Below are 13,219 nucleotides of genomic sequence, written 5' to 3' on the forward strand. Positions count from 1 at the left end.
GGAGCAGTCGTGAGGCACATACATGGGTGAATTGTCCCTGATTGGAGGTAGCAAACACAGCTAACGGTGCAAATCCAAATCTTAGTTTTTGTATAACTCGGCACACAATATACAGTTACATATAAGCGTTATATTTTTCACCGTTTGCTGTTAACACCCTCAGTTGTTTTTTTTCCCCTCTGTCTTTTCGTCCCCTTTGTCACTTCGTACCTGCTCTGAGTGAGCACCTTCTGTTGTCCATTCAGCTTCTGAATGACTCTGTCTGTGTTGGGCTCTTTGTGAAGGCTCTACAGCCTTTGTTCAAACTTCTGTGTTCGCCTAAGAGAGAGCCACAAAAGCCACCTGAATGTGCTGCTTTTCCCATGCCTTCTGGGATGTGACATCTGTGGGGGAGTGGGCCTGTTTTCAAGCAAACGAATGGAGGGGGAATGGGATTTTTCAGCAGACTACATAAATACTATATGATTGCCTACAATCTCTATCTTATATCTTATAGAGTGTGGGTCGCTAGTGCAATCTCTGCACTAAATAAAATAAACATCCTGAGACCTTCCAAAAGTAATTTCAGTACATTTGATGAAGCTAATGAATCAAAAGTGTCAGTGGCTCGTTAATCCGCTAGTTTTACACTTTTTAATGATAATCATTTTGTTTGTGTGATTTTTGTATGAGGTTACAAACAGGTTACAAAAAACATTTAACATTTAGGATCATATTTACACAGAATTGAATATTCGATATATGTAATGCATAAACATGCTGTTTTTAATGTATATTATAATGCATAAATTAGTAATAATATTGTAAAAATATATATTTTTATATTATATATTTATTATAATATATATAATTTCAGTACAGGTTTTTCAATTTCAGGCTTTTCTTATCGTTTGTCATTTTATATATACTGTATATGTGTTTCTGTATCTCTCTCTCTCTCTCTCTCTCTATATATATATATATGTATATGTATGTGTATATATAGATATGTATATATACATATATGTATATACATATATTTGTGTGTGATAAAAAATTCTTATTTCAACATAAAATAAAATTAGATAATATATATACAATAAATGCAATTTTTTAACAAAGCATTCAAGTCTCAGATTTTCAAACCCACTCTTAAAAACTCAATCAATACATGCAGCCTCAAGGAAAATCAATAAGTGGTGCTGTTGTTTTTTTGTTATTTTTTTGCGTCAGCTGTCGTTTGATACAGGGATTAGGCTCAGTGAGCTGTTGGTGATTCAAAGACCAATATTTGGATTTTTTTTTTTTTTTCTTGACAACAGGGAATGTGTACACTGGTGTCATTGGACTGTGTGTGCATCTTCAGAAGCAATTAAAAAAAAACTATATTTTTGCAATCAAAAAGTTCAGGCTGTGAATGTGTTTTCAAATTAGGGGCAGTGATGACCAGTCATGCTTCAAACTTAATGAAATTACTCGCATCCCCTTCACCCTCCATCCCATAATCACACATTCTCCCTGTGACACACTCCTCCACATTCACCCTTATTAACAACCATAATGGCCTCTAGATGGGACATAAAAAAGCTTTCTATTACCGTCAGTTACTGGTGGAAATAAAGTGATTCAGGACTTGACCACATAAGAGACACTCATGAAACTAGCAGGCTAACAGGAGCGACTGACACTTTTGTCTCATTAGCTCGGTTCGTCAATTATACTGAAATAAAAGTTAAGTCTAATGTTTGGTAGGTCTCCGGTGCAAAATTGTATGGTGTTTTAGTGCAAAAACCAACATCTAATGCACTAGCAACCCATAGTCCAGTTTAATCGAGTGCTGTTTTCAGTGCAAACATCCTGCTTTTTATGTTTATATATATATTTTATGAGGATATTTTATATAATATGTTAACTTATTTATTTATTTACTCCGACAACAGTAAATTCCTATATATTTTATATAGTTGTATAATAAATACTAATAATGTAATTATTATTATTATTATTATTTTATTATAGAGAACCTAAGTTTGTTTCTATTAGTAAACGTTCATTGTATAATATGTATTAAGCCAAAAAATACCAAATAGGTTTTGTCATCCACAAGCAAGGTTTTGTCCTCCGTCTCTCCTTCTGTGTGTGAGATTTTCTGTTTTCGACGAGGAGAGCCAGACCGGGCCGTGTTGGTTAGGATGATGCTGCTGTCGTCTCAGTCGGTCGTTAGCGGTTAATTGAGCGCGAGGAGCCAAGACACGAGCGGGCCATCTGTTTGCCAGAGTGGAACATCTTGTGGCACTCGGCTCGGCGCTGGGCCACCGTTCCTCAGCCCTGAATGGTGCAATATTAATAGATCTGACCAAGAAGAGAAGAGATGTTCTGTGACAGAAGAAAGTTGTAGGGGAAAAGTGGAAAGAAGGGCAGTAGCTCAGGCCTCAATGTTTTTTATTTGTTTTTTTGCTGGCCAAGTTGGCCAAGTAGTTTAAATATACTGTTAAAGATACTGTTTTATTTAGCATTTTTAAATGTTTATAACTCATTCCTTTTAGCATGTTACAAAGGAATATTATAATTTTAATATAATTAATATGAATAATTAATAGAATTTATAACCACAAGGTTTTTACCCAAAAATATCTGGGAATTATCTATTTTATGTCCCTCCATAACAACAATAAATGTATAAGGTTGTTATATTTGTTTATAATTTTTGTGCATCTCAAGTTATTGTAAAGCCCTGTGGATGTCAGAGATTGATTGAAAACAAGATGCAAGTGCTCAAAGCTAACTTTTTTAATTAATTAACTTTAGTTTGCATAATTTTTTTGTTGTGCATTGTTCATATGACCTATTGTATATAAGGTTTTGGGTTTTCCCCTCATTTTCATTTGAGATGCTTAATATTTCACTGTATAAATAAATACATAAAAGATTTTTTGAACTTGGAAATTATACAAAGATTATTTGAGTCTAGAACCATTTCTGGAAATAGTACATTTTCTGATATTTAGTTTAAGAAAAATCATATTTAATTTTAGAATAATATTTAGAGTACTATTTCGGTCTTTCTACTTCAAAATTTCCCATTTAATCCTGCCGAGTATTTAATTCTTCATTAAAGTGTTAGTTTGCTTAGCTTTAGTTCGTTTAAGTGAAAATTGTTTCTTCACCAAATTTTTTTTCAGCGTAGAAATATTCCACATGTGGTTCTGGAGGGAATTTCTTTTTTTGGACATCCCAGAAAAACCATCTTTAGTAGATGATGTTTGTTTGTCTAAAAGGTTACAGCCAACTGGTGAGAAACTCCTTTTATTACTCACCCAAGCCAATATTTACTTAAAGGATTAATTCACTTCCAGAATAAATAAATAAAAAAAAATCCAGATAATTTACTCACCCACATGTCATCCAAGATGACTGTTTTTCTGTCTTCAGATGCAAAGAAACTTTCTTTTCACCTTCATTTGTAAACACTGGGTCGGTACTTCCACCAGCGTCACCCGTGACCTCTCCAACGTGACTATATAATGCGTGAAGTCGAGCTAGTGCAAGATAAACATTTGTGGTTAAAAAGTATATATATATGTTTATTTGCGACTGAAGAAAGAAAGAAAGACATGAACATCTTGGATGACTTGGGGGTGAATAAATGATTGAGAAATGTTTGTGGAAGTGAACTAATCCTTTGAAGATGAGTGTTTATTTTGAACCCTTTATATGAGTGTGAGACACTTGCTTTGAGATTAAAAGGTTGGATGTTTTTTGTGTACCATATCATATGCACATTCATGTATGGAGCCAGAAGAGTCTCAATAAAGATAAATGCACACACTACAGTCACATATGCACACATAGGATTCATACATGCACACACATAATTCATAAATACACACACAGGATACACAAATGCACACAAAATTCACAAATTTTGTGCACACACAAAATTTAAAAAGCACAGAAGATTCACAAATGCATACAAAATTCAGAAATGCACACAAAATTCAGAAATACACACACAATTTAGAAATGCAAACAACATTTACAAATGCACTCAAGATTCACAAATGCACAGGACAAGATTCAGAAATTTATTTCTGATGCACACACACATATATCTTGATTCACAAACTGCTTGCGGTCTGTGAACTTCACTGCATTTGTGTGTGAATTTTGAGACTCCCTTGACTTGGCTCGACACACAAATGCCTTTTTTTAAACAGGGAATGATCTGCAACCAATCAGATATCTCCCTTGTTTTAGCCAATCACAAGAATGCACCCCACGTGGGGGATTGTTTACTTATAAGCCAATCAGCGAACGACTCACTTTCCTCACGCAGCGAACGACTCACTTTCCTCAGCGAACGACTCACTTACCTCACACAGCCAGCGACCCACTTTGCGCAGCGAACGACTCACTTTCCTCACCCAGCGAGCGACTCACTTTCCTCACGAGTCACGCAGCGAACAACTCACTTTCCTCACCCAGCGAGCAACTCACTTTCCTCAGCGAACGATTCACTTTCCTCAAGCAGCGAAGTTGAGCGAACGATTCACTTTCCTCACGCAGCGATCAACTCACTTTCCTAAGCGAACGACAGCCGGAGACCCACTTTTCGCAGCCAGAGAGCCACTTTCCTCTCGCAGCGGACCACTGACTCTCTCTTCATGTAGGGACTGAATATTATAAGTAAAGTGACTTCTATATTGCATCCAAAATAATATTTAGATATATTTAAATATTCAAAAAGGTTTAAAAATTTTTTTTTTTTTTACTTTCATTAAAATATTTCAATAAAATGAAATAATTGCCTATTGCAAATTTGTGAATCCATGGTTAACTTTTTTTCTGCAGCTATATGTATTGAGACATTTTTTAATTTATATTTAGTAAAAAATAATAAAAAATAAACCTGAATTGTAATCTAAACATCTGTATTTTCATACAATTTAATACAATTGCTGTATGAACACGTTCATGTGATTGGCTTATAAGTAAACAATCCCCCCACATGGGGTGCATTCTTGTGATTGGCTAAAAGAAGGGAGATATCTGATTGGTTGCTGATCATTCCCTGTTTAAAAAAAAGCATTTGTGTGTCGAGCCAAGTCAGGGGAGTCTCAAAATTCACACACAAATGCAGTGAAGTTCACAGACCGCAAGCAGTTTGTGAATCAAGATATATGTGTGTGTGCATCAGAAATACATTTCTGAATCTTGTCCTGTGCATTTGTGAATCTTGTCCTGTGCATTTGTGAATCTTGAGTGCATTTGTAAATGTTGTTTGCATTTCTGAATTGTGTGTGTATTTCTGATTTTTGTGTGCATTTCTGAATTTTGTATGCATTTGTGAATCTTCTGTGCTTTTTAAATTTTGTGTGTGCATTTGTGAATTTTGTGCGCATTTGTGCATCTTGTGTGTGTATTTATGAATCATGTGTGTGCATTTATGAATCCTGTGTGTGCATATGTGACTGTAGTGTGTGCATTTATCTTTATTGAGACTCTTCTGGCTCCATATTCATGTAGTATCAGTAAATATTTAAGAGCTTGATTGGCGTCTGACTCTAAATAGTAGAACTGGTTTGCGTAGATCAGACAGATCTTTTGATGAAAGGAGGGCCACGGAAGTACAGTATCTCAAAATATACCGCGCATCAGCTTTGTTCAAATCAGCGTTGGACTTTAATGAAGCTTTCTGTCTTTGCTCCTGCATGAAGGTTGTGGGGTCTCGGTATCTCGGCTGCTGCTCAGTGCCGTGAGCGCCGGTCCCTCGTGACTATCAGTCTCCTGCGAACGTCTGAGACACATCGCAGTTCTCCTGATTCGCGGCCCTCCGCACTGTCGTGGGCGAGCGGCCCCCTCAAAGTGTTAATTTGCTAACGTTCCTTCAGAGAAGGCGTCTTAATTAAGTTTGTAAGATTCGTGCCTAATTTAGTTATTATGTGAAGGATGAATGAGCTAATGATTGCAACAGGAGCCTCGCGGCAATCTCCACTCACCCGCATTATGTGTGACTTTTCTGCCTATGAATTAATTGTTTGCACTTAACCTTGCACTCGTTTGTTTAAATGTTGGAAATAGACGGGGTGTTTTTAACAATATTTTTTGGAAGAGCTCATCTCGCACGCTGCGGTTTTGTTTTTTTGTGTGTCTTGGCGTGAAATGAGAGGCGTGCTGAAATTAGACACTTCGTGTTCAATTAGCGTAGCAGTGTTGTTGAGGAGAAACTACGGTAGGTGCGCATGGTAAATGTCGCGACATCATAGAGGTCCTGCAGAGGTCACGCAGAGGCAGCGGCGTTTGAAAAACTTTTTCTTCGCTGTTTGCTGTGGTACTTGTTGCTTTTGGCCTTGAGATACAGAACGTGTATGTTTCATATCTTTATTAAGCGACATGTATTCAAGGTCCAAAATAAGCGCCAAATGCAAGTTAAAAATAGAATACATTTTTTTTTATTACAAGAATGACGCTGATTTAAGTGACGTGAGAAAATCAAATCAAAGACATACCGTATAAACATTTATTAAAGGTTGTAACTGACATGTTTTTACCAGAGTAAATGATATACAGTTTGATATCTACGAGCCTTAGAGAGAATGAACATATATGAGCTAGTATTTTTTGGAAGTAACTATACTTAATTGCTTATTCACTAAGTATTTTAATATGCTTATTTATAATTAGCTACTTATTTACAATTAGTTTCAACAGCTCAAATTGTGTTTAGATAGCTTAAATATTCAACTTAACTGAATTTATCTAACTTGTCAAGTATGAACACTTAATTTTAAGTCGAAAGAAACAACAAATTATTACTTATTCTTATGCTGAATTTTAAGTTGTGATAACTAATCGCACATTGTATAATTTGTATATACACTATAATAGTATACACTAGGGTATTTTATGTTTTTAAATTAATTATTTATGCTCACCAAGGCTCTGTTTACTTAATCAACAATATAGTTAAAACGGTAATATTCTGAAATATTATTAAACCCTAAAATAGCTGTTAAAATAGCTCTTAATGTTTCTGTCTTTTTGAAAATTAAAAGAACCGCATTTATTTGAAATCTATATCTTTTGTAGAATTATATATTTCTTTACTGTTATTTGAATCAATATTGTTTTATAGTATAGTCGAGTATAAATAGTGCAGAGAATTTATTCTGATCTTGTTGTTGTGTTTCAGGGTTGGTTCAGCCCAGGCCAGGTGTTTGTTCTGGATGAGTACTGCGCTCGATATGGGGTGAGGGGCTGTCATCGTCACCTCTGCTACCTGAAAGACCTGATGGATTTTACAGATAACAACATCCTGGTGGACCCGACCCTCCTACACTACAGCTATGCCTTCTGTGCCTCACATGTCCACGGAAACAGGTTTACGAGCACAGGGTTATTTTGTACAACTTTTCACTGACATAAAATTTACATTTATGCACTTAGAATATGCTTTTATCCAAAGTACCTTCCACTGCATTCAGGGTACACTGCATTTTTTTTTTTTATCAGCCCTTGCTTTTCCTGGGAATTGAACTCATGACCTTGGCAATGCTAGTGCCGTGCTCTGCTGTTTAAGCTAAAGAAAGGGTCTAGAATCAAATTAATCTATAAAAAAAAAAAAAAAAAATTTTTAAATAGTGTTGCATTTTTACACACAATTTTAAGTGACAGTGATATATTATTCGTATTATACACACACACACAGATATATATGTGTTTCTATAAATTAATCTGTGAGTATTTGATATTAGATTTTTATTAGATTTTTGTTTTGTTTTTTGATTCGTTATACAATTAGCATTTCAATTGGATAGTGCAAAAAATAATTTATTTAGATTTTGTAGTGTATAAATTTTATTGAGAGCAACATTTTATGTGTTCATTACGGGAAAGATAGAAAGATATTTAAAAAAATATAATGTAAGCACCTGACATGCAAAAAAGATTTATGTGTAAATTTATGCATAAAAACAAACACTTTAGCAACGCCCTAGTGCCCTTTCAAATAGCAAGGAACATTTGCTTTCCATGGAGGTTGTGCATTTTGAATTCTCACTTATTAAGTGTTTGAAATCAAGGATTTCATTTATGTTGGACAAATGAGAAGTCCCACATGTTTGATAGATCACAAAAAGAAAAAAGAAAAAAACACTTCGAATGGCTTTTGTCCACACATAATGGGTGAGTATACAAAAGGAACGACAAGACAGAAGAATTTCTTTAATCACTCGGGAGGCGCTCAGCATGGCTGACATGTTCCCGCTTCACTCAAAGAAAGACAGAGAGCGTCTGCTTGGCAAATTAATTAATGGCTCTCCATTATCTCAAAACACAAAGCAATTAAACTGTAATTACTTAGTCCGTTTGTGCTGCTTGTACATTTTTTCTTTCATAAGGCCTCCGAGGATATGATTTTCATATAACAGGCTTGTTTTCTGTAAGTGATTGTGTGAATTATTGATGGTTTGACATTACTTAAAGACGGAAATGTGCTTTACGTTAGCAGTGAGAGGACAGAATGCGGCTCGGGTATGAGCAGTGTCCCTTGTCCACTTGTTGGTGAAGTCCTTTGTGTTTAGCGTATACTGAAAGCTGTTCGCTTTCTACTTACCTCGAATCAACCGCCAATTGACTTATTAGATGTTAAATACACACGGATGTGCTCACTCTCTTTGATGGCTTATTTAATCAATTAGGAACAGTAATGATTAGCCTCTCTAGCTAATCACCAGCTACAATTGAGGAAAATTGGCACGAGTTGCTTTTTGTTGGAGGAGGTGTCATTTGAATAATGACAGTTCAGCTGTGAAGCCCAAAGAGAGTGTTCTTGGGAACATATATAGGGGGAATTCAGATGTCAGAAAGAGAAAAGGCACAAAAAGTGAAGTAAATAAAAATAATTAACTCTTACTCACTCTGCTTGATATCCATTATAGTGCACATCTTCCAAAGACATTTTTAGCCAGTCAAGATGATGTTATTATGGTTCAAAATGAGTTTATAGCATAAATTCAACACATTGCACAAAGTATCACTGTAAAATTATTCATAAAATGTTTGTGTGTGTGTGTTTAAGAATAGTCATTTTTATATAAAAAAAATTGGTCTTAATTGTTTCTGCCACAGAATACACACAAAAAAAAGATTGTTGTTACTTTTTAACTGATTATTCACTATTTCGAACTCACTTTTCACAATTTTGAGTTTATATCTCACAGTTCTGAATTATTCTCAGAATTGCATGTGCCATGATATTCTTCCATAAACATGATCAGACAAAGGTAGATCCCTGTTCTCTTAATAAAACAGTCATCTCACTGACTGAAAACACCTCTGAACAGATGGACTCTTAATTTCAAATTAATTCTTCAAATTAACAGCTAATCCTGGAGTTTCCCATACTTTTGCCACTCACAGATAAGTAATATCTGTAATATATTATTTTTTCTGTAATATATGCATATGTATATATATATATATATGTGTGTGTGTGTGTAAGGGCTGGGTAAGTTCATGTGGTGTTATATTTTATATTTTATATTTATATGTTATATTTTATCGCGCATTAACACCATTTTCTATTATTATGAAAGTCCTTTGCTGACTGGCTCTGAATACACATACAGACAAATCATGAGTCACAGGAGGGGATGCTCTCAATCAGATTATTTAGGCTAAGCTTCAACATTAACAAAACACTGTGCACTGTTATTTTAACAGAAAAGAATGCAACAAGCTCGTAATCATGACTTCACAAGTTGTTAATAGGACGTTTTCCGATAGCACGTGAAGACTGCAGAGAAGCGCTTGCTCAGCACAGTGGAGTGAATAGTTTTTTTAACTTTGTGGTTTATTATTTTGAGTCGTATGGGACGCGGTAACACACATCCCTCTCACAATATATTGCTTTACACATCTATCGCTTTTGCCGCTCAGAAATATTCACGCAATCATGCAGCACGTATCAGAAGATCTGCGCTCCGGTGCGGTTAGCACTCACAATCACCGATCTATATATAACTGGACCCACTCTTGCCCTTCTCTTCCGACCGAGGCAGAGACTGCTAAACGGAGCAATCACACTAGTCAAGCAAACCAGGCTTTGAGGGTTAAGATTGCCTAGTATGAGCATACCCTAATTATTCATACCCTTATAATTAATCGTGCAGGTCTATACTCGGAAGGTGACTGTTCTAATGTTATGATCGAGGCTCTGGACTTTTTCTATAACAAACTATAAAATATTTTCTATAAAAGTGTTAATGTCCTGGCAGTGATAAATGGCTTGTTTTATATTTAATTAAATTACATTAATGTTATAAGTTGAGATTTAGGCTACAATAAACTTTTTAACCGCTACTATGTAAAAGGAACTGCTGTAAAAAGCACTTTATTTGTTTAAAGTGTTTGCAAACCAAATGTTATTACACTTTTGTTCATATAGCAGTATGCCTAAATGAAAAAAAGTGCACAATTCACTACTTTTGAATGCATTATTAGTTTTGTGTGCAACAATGCAATTAATTGCGATTAATCGCAGACAATAATGCGATTAATCACAAGTTGCCCAGCTCTAATATATATATATATATATATATATATATATATATATATATATATATATATATATATACATACATACATACATACATACATACATACATACATACATACATATATATATATATATATATATATATATATATATATATATATATATATATATATATATTAGGGCTGTCAAAAATAGCGCGTTAACGACGTTAATTAGTTGTTTGTTGTTAATTACGTCAAATTTTTTTTACGCATTTCACGCATGCTCAGTGTGACAAATTATTCAGGTCAGGAAAGTCTCGTCGATCTCTGTATTCTCAAGATAGTAAAAAACAGCGGCAAACGCCGCGACGAAAACACCGAAGAAGCTTAAGGTTTTACCACAGTTACTCTCAAATACATTCATGCCAAGCTCGATAAACAGAGACGACTTTGGTAGTTGATACGCTGGAGCTTCTTCCTGTTATAGCATTCTGTGTTTCACACTGCGCATGTGCAGAACGCCTACATGCAATGCAGCGAAAGTTACAGCTGTTTGGAAAAGCATTTGCAATTTTTACTTGGTTTTACTGGCACTTGAAGCCTTCAGAACGTGAAAATATCGATCCGTATTGTGGCAGAGCAAATGAACACCTCCCAAAAACAAGAGTGCCCAGAGTGCTGCTTATGTGATGGTGGCGCATGTTTGTGTTTGTGTAAATGTTAAACTTTTGAAATTCAGAAAAAAGAACCACATATTGATGAATCAATACATGAAAATTATGTATATGTGTCCTGTTATTTATCTTTTGGTATGCATTTCAGAAAAAAATGGTTAGGATTCAGGTGTAATTGCAAATAGTGATTCATCCTGATTAATCCACTGAAATTCTGATTAATTTGATTAAAAATTTTAATCATTTGACAGCCCTAATATATATATTACTTTAGATTAAAGTCCGCAAATAACACCATTTTAATCAAGGAGCATCAAGGCTTTTTGACTCAACACCTGCCTCAAACCTTGTCCACACAACCTCGAATCTTCAGTTCAGATGAGAATGCATCCACTCAACTGATCTAACACATCAATCAATAGCTAAGTGAGTGCTAGTGACAGTGCGGCCTTGCTCACAGTGAGTGTGCAGCTTCAAACCTGGGGAGAAAAATGTCTTATAGTTGCCATCTTTATCTTTATCTTCATTTCATGACCACTTTATTTCTGATCTTCCACCCACTGACTCTAGTAGAGCACAACAGAGAGCAGACACTTGGTTCCAGGAATTCATTTTCTTCTGAGGGATTTCAAAAAATGTATTAGTAAAGGGTTGTAAGCCATATGTACTCAGTGTATTTGAACTACAATCACATAAACTATGAAAATGTATGGAATTAAATTTAAAAATCACATTATTTATATATTAAAATGTTTTTAAAATAGTTTTTTTTAACAATACTGTTACACATTATTTATTATATTATTATATTTATTACATTTTAGAACATTTATTTCAAATAATCAGTCAATTTAAAAAAAAATGATTTCAAGGTAGTATTTTTAAGACTGTTTTACAATATTCATATTTATATTTATTTACTATGTGTATAAATAGAGAGAGAGAGGGAGAGAGAGAGATAGATGTGTTAAACATTCAAGAATAAATGTAGAAAAATAAAAAAAATTATTTAATGTTAAATTCTTATAAACACTAATAATTTAGTAAAAATATACATTAAAAAAAATGATTGGTGAATCTCTCTCTTTTCGAAGTGAAGTTTGACTAATAAACTGACATAATTTTTATCATAAATTACCAATATATATGGAGAAAATTAAGATTTTACTTTGAGAAAACAGCTGTTGTGCTCAATAGTGATGTGAAACTGAACCATTGATTCTGTAAATGCCTTCCCAGAATTCAGACTTAAGACTAAAGTGTGCTTCACTTTAAGTGGACGCGAGGGTCGCACACACCACCCTATTTTTGTAACCGCTACAACAACTGTACGCATATGCTAGCATACACTTACAAAAACCAAGTACACTTTTGGCTTTAGGTTTTAGTTGGAGGCGCTACAGCTTCTGAACGATGAAGGGTGTGTGAACAGAGACTTCTTTCAGACATGTTTGTCAGTGCAGACATCCTCGTGGCACATTTCAGTCAGTGTTGCCTGCGTTTGACTGACAGATGCACCCTGGGCTCGACGAGGCTTGAGACTGAGAAGCAAGTACGCGTGAGGAAACGGACAGGTGCGGCTTCATGTGATATGAACTGGCGAAGACGGACTGACAGCCACCAGCCCTCGCTCAGAGTGACAGTAATCACAGTCTAACCTCTTTCTCACCTGTCAGTCTTGCTCCAGCCCCGCTCTCGCCTGTCCATCATGCTTGGCTGCCCTGTGTGACGAGAGTATTTACCAATCTGCACACTTACTTACTCACTGTAAACATGACATACATCCAGAGCGGGACCCCTTGGATTCTAACTTGAGGTCTTCATATGATCGGATACACACCAACCCAATCTGTCAGAGAGGATGGAGGGTGTCGTTTCCATTTGTAGAGGCCTTGCAAACGCACAGTTTGAACCTCTCAACCATCTTCCTGGACAGTTCGGCACAGCCAGACTTTCCTGAGACTCCCGCCGTGGTTTGACCCTCGTTGACTGGCCCTTGATGGGTCAACATTTCACTCGTCTCAAAC

Source organism: Carassius gibelio, chromosome B3, assembly GCF_023724105.1.
Source record: "Carassius gibelio isolate Cgi1373 ecotype wild population from Czech Republic chromosome B3, carGib1.2-hapl.c, whole genome shotgun sequence".
Lineage (NCBI taxonomy): Eukaryota > Metazoa > Chordata > Actinopteri > Cypriniformes > Cyprinidae > Carassius > Carassius gibelio.